Here is a 5,418-nt window from a genome sequence, read left to right on the forward strand (position 1 = left end):
ACAGGACCTCCCCACCCACTTATCTGCAGTGTATGCTTTTGTTGCAGACCTTGGGTCAATTTGATTTGAAATGGACTCTGGGGTTGATTGACCTTGTCTGGTAGAATCAAGGCAATTGGCCTTAAAGTGCAAAGACTACCCAACTTACTGGTCAGTGTTTTACTGAACAGACAGTGATCACTGTGCTGCTGTCCTGCATTCACACACCAAGACAGACTTTGCTTTGCTTTTTAGCTGCTACCAGCAGCTCTATAGTTCACTCTGTTGGTCGGTTGGTCGGTCGGTCCACAAAAATTTCCCCACCCATTAGCAGCCACAGTTTCGCCCTAGGAGGCTGACATTTGGCATGGAGGTCAAATGTGCTTGTGTGAAGATGTGTGTTTATGTTTGTGTGAATTGGCTATGTATTTCTTTCTGTTGGTCCATCAGTTCATTGGTCCACAAAGCTGTCCCCATCCTATAGTAACTGCAACTTTCTATCTATGAGGCTGAAATTTGCCATGGAGGTCAGGTGTTTGAATATTTAAAACTTTAAAGTTATATTTCTGAAAGACATCAATTCAGTTTGTGTTCACACATACAGTTCCATTGCAGGCCATGGAGGTCCCCTCTTTGATGGGCAGACATCAAGATTGGGTTGCAGGTCCCCTCTTGGCAATTTTAAAAAAAGATTTTTTAAAATGCATATTTGCAGTTATATTATAAGAAAGACCTTCAAAAACTGTTTCATTTTTGTTTCTTCAAAAGGACCAGAAAAATTAGTCTGAGTACATGTATGATGTACTGTATATAGTAATTCCACCTTCAGCTGCCTTGGGTTGATATGCTGCCTTGCTGCTTTTCCTGCAAAAAACAAAAATTGCTGTGTGTTGTTTCATTGCCAAACAAACGCATACATGCACACGCAAACAGAGAGCAGCCTCATCTGCCAATCACATACTCCTCAACAATGACACACATGCAGCATTCACTACAGAATAATATCAGTGTGTGTATGCATGTATATTTGATTCCAAATTCCATCCTGGGTGTATTTATTATGGGGATATATTGCTATTTGCAAAATACTGTGTATGTATACTGAGTATCTATGTATGAATATGTTTGCATGTAGGGATGGGAATTGTTAAGATTTTATTGATACCAATGCCAGTATCAATTCTGCTTATTATTCTGATTCTTTATCAATTCCCTTATCGATTCCTGATCAATTTTCTGTGTGGAAAAAAAAGTAGGCCTACACAGGGTTTCAGTGTCAATGCAACTGTTTTATTATCTCCACTGTTTATCAATGAACTTGCATGCTGATGAATATATGAAACATAACTGGACTAACTAGATAAGATAAATGGTCTGCAACCAAGAGTTAACTGCATCAATTAATGAATTAATTAATTTGAAAGCACTGTGCAGTCTCCTGTCTGTATGAGAATAACAGAATGAGTGGGAGGAGTGCTCCGCTGTGTTATTAACATCAAGTCTCCAGCAGTGAAGAGCAGCAGCTCTGCTGCACTGTTAGGTCTGGGGAAAGCCATCATTTTACAAGATGCTGAGTGGGCACAGGGTTGTTGAGGTGGAACCTGCAGACCGAGTTATTTTCTGGTTATTTTCTATTACCTTTTCTTTTTCTCACCTCAAGAGTTGGTTGAAGTTGTTTAATGCAGTGTGTGTTGGGCAGCTGGTCTTGTTTGTTACCACTGATTGCTGCTCCACTCAGCTAACATTAGTCTCTGTGTGATAGATAGTGGCATAGAAAGTTCGCAATATACTTCATGTTCATCTCACAAAGGTAATTATTTAGCCCTTAAATCAAAACACGCTTGCAACCGCTGCCTTTTTTGAGGATGAATTACATGATCTAGCATGTGCGTGCTGTCAACAGTCCGGAGGCTGCACTGCCTTCGCAGTTGAGTTCCGCCTTTTTCATTCTGTCAACACATGTCTGGGCATTGGTGAGAGGAACTGATAAGCTCAGAGACATATGATTCCAATGGATTGGATAATTTGGAACCAGTTCTCAACTGGAACCGGTTCTCAATTCCCATCCCTTTGCATGACAGATATGCAGATCAAAATCACATCAACTATGCAGATTTATCAAGTCCATCAGGCCATGCCTTGAACTCACATTGGACCACAGTGAAAGATAATGATGTCATTATGATAACCCAAGTCCTCATTAAAAGTCCCCAAGATTGAACTTGTTTGCCAATCACACTGCTGCATCAGTTCAGCTCAGTATTACATATTCAGATCTGTTCGTGCATCCCTCCTCTCAGCTCAACACACTAATGAATTCTAAGGTGCGAGGGAAAAAAAAATCCCACATAGACTGTGTGGAATGCACACAGTGACATCTAGTGGAGCAAAGAGGAAGTATTTCCTACCAACATCACACAGACTTTTCACTGCTTTCACACACAGCGCAAGTAAAGCAGCTTAGAGACTTTCTTTTTTAATAAACCTGCAGCCATTTAGCTCTAAACTGTCTGAGCAAACACAAAGGGAATTGGATGCTAAAAGACTGTAGCTGAGGCCTCATATAAACTTCAGATAAACTTTAAATGGACTTGGTTACAATCACTCACATTGAAAGCACATTAGCAAGGGATCTTCTAATGGTCAGAATGAACAGGAGGAATGATTACAGCACGGAAAACCTCTTTCAGTGTTCATATGGGCACCTGACTGTTGTTTAAGAAACTGAACATATCCTTTTAACACCCAATTATTTTCTATGGAATCACCACAATCACAGATCCACTTGTCGAGGCAAAATAAATCCACACAATCCTTTTTTGATTAGTTTAACTTGAAGAACTTTTGATGTGCAAATTCATGCAGTTGACCAAAAGCAAACTGCCTTGACCTGATATTTCTGAAATGTGCATAATGTGGGTAGAGTAAACACACACACACAAACAAACAAACAAACAAAACAAACAAAAAAAACATGCTAATGAAGCCAGGATAAATATAACACACAACTTTAAATGTTATTCGTAGGAACTTTATTTTCATTTCTGTTAGTTTATGGGATCTTCAATTTTCCCCAATTACGGAGAGTAGCTTATAAGAAAGTTTTCAATTTTACAAAGACGCATTTGGCAAAAAAAATTTAAAAACTGACAAACAAAAATACAAAACCTCAAAACAGAAATAATCATCAAACCGTTTCATACTGAATTCACAGATAGCAAACTGTGAGGCACATGTGAGGTTTTCAGTCCATACCCATCTGCAATCCTACCAAACCAATCACACAAAATGTGGCTTTTTATGAGTGTATCACACAACCTTAAACCACTGTTTTACAGTACTGTGCAAAATAATCTCAAAACAACATAAGATACTTGATAAATGTTCTCACCGTTGGAACCAGTAGCCATCCCCAATGAAAAGTAACGCATTATGTTGTATTTCCTGTATTTTCCCAGCATTCCCTGACCACCCAGCAGGCATACTGCTCCAAGAAATGGCGAACACGCGTCCCCTGCTGTCCTAAGTAAGCATCCCCAACCGGATCACAGCAATGGAGAACTTCATCCACATGGACGTCACTTCCCGTAGATATTATTATTTTACCAACTGGTTGCACTAACTTATTCCATTGTTTTCAACCAAATCCCACAGCGTTCAGCAATGGATGGAGTTTGTTCATTGCAAATATTTTTTTTCAAAGGTCAAAATGAAATTTCACACTCAACGTTAGCTTACTGGAAACACCAAGCACTACACACTTGGACTAATGTTTGCTACTTTAGCTAAATTTGCTAACAGGACAGGTATCGTAATCAAGTAACAGTAAACTTAGTGAACTATTGCTACAACAGTCCAACTCAGTGTGAGTCCCGGAACTGGGGAGTGCAGCAGGTGAACCAACTGTCAATCACAGCTATCAATCACCATCCATACTGCAGACATCAAAGCTACTAGTCTTCAAATCTTATTAACAGAGCCATAATTTCCAAAATGACCACCAGCACACTTATTAGAGGGCCTGAATTTAGTGATTGAGATCTTGATTTGATGAAAAAATGATTGACTTAGTACTTTTAGAGAGAAGTTGAGACTTTTTGAAAGGTAGTGAATTGAAGCATCTAGTAGCCGTCAGTGGCAATTTAAGGTTCTTCCACATTGGCTTCAGTCTCAAGCCGTGGTAGTTGCTGCTTGGTCTACACCAAAAGCATCTCACTTGTGTTTTCCACTCGTCTGTCTTGCGCATCTGACAAAAGAGATGCACTTGTATTTTTACACTTAAAGTGTATTCTCCATTCTACAAATGTAAACATTACATTGGCTATTGATACGCACATGGCCTAATTTGTCAAGGTGGAATAGTACGAGGAGCTATGTAGTCCTATATAGATCCTACATAGCCTGGATTGCCATTGCATCCATGCTCAATGCAACAGATAAGTGTGTCATAACCACAAATACATCGTTCATCAGTCATTATTAATTGAATTTGTTAGTAAGTATGCAACACCTTACAGAACATGATAATAAATTCAGTTACCCAAATGTAATCCAGTAGCAACAGTAAACTTAGTAAAAAAAAAAGATATATATATATATATATATATATACACATACATACACACACACACATATATATATGTGTGTGTGTGTGTGTATATATATATATATATATATATATTTCATCCTTCTAAACTATGCTGTTAACCCCTGTGAGTTAGGCGGTGTAAAAAAATGGAGGCTGATAATGAATGTGTTTGTTTACACAAGTTTACAACATATATTAACAATTACACAGAATGAAAAATGTTTCTTTTATCAACATTAAATGCACATAGAAAACAGCACAGTTGCTATTGAAGGTCCCTGGCAGTCTATATTTTTTAAGGTGTGATGTTAACATCACAGGACACACTGCCTTCTGGTGAATTAAAGAAGTCACACAGGACTTCTGTGACATCAAAGGCTGCTGTAGAGCCACAGTTGCCACCTATGTTTCTGAGAGTGCACATGCACAGGTTCTGCTGCTCCCCCTCTTGTGTAACATTCAACTTATGTAAAATGCAAGCATTATCAATTGGAGAGTGCACCTTGTCTGGTTTCAGTAGAACATGTTGGTAGAACACTCTCCATCTTGAAGCAAGAATGCCAAAGGTGTTTACCACCATGTGTGCATATGACAGGCTGTAGTTGAAGATGTGTTTTCTTGTGATGAGGTTTTGGCCAGGGTATGGCCTCATCAGGTATGTTTTTAATGGGAAGGCAGCATCTACCACAACAGTAAATGCTCCCATTCTGGGGGGAGCTGGCAAGGAGGAACTTAGTGGCATGCTGAATGTTCCAACCTTCGATTCCCAAATTGGACACACAGTCCTCCATCACTGGTTCTGCTGAAATCTCCAACCTGGACCACCTAAAGTTTGTAGTACATATCCATAA

The sequence above is a fragment of the Thunnus thynnus genome, chromosome 7 (genome assembly GCF_963924715.1).
Source record: "Thunnus thynnus chromosome 7, fThuThy2.1, whole genome shotgun sequence".
NCBI lineage: Eukaryota > Metazoa > Chordata > Actinopteri > Scombriformes > Scombridae > Thunnus > Thunnus thynnus.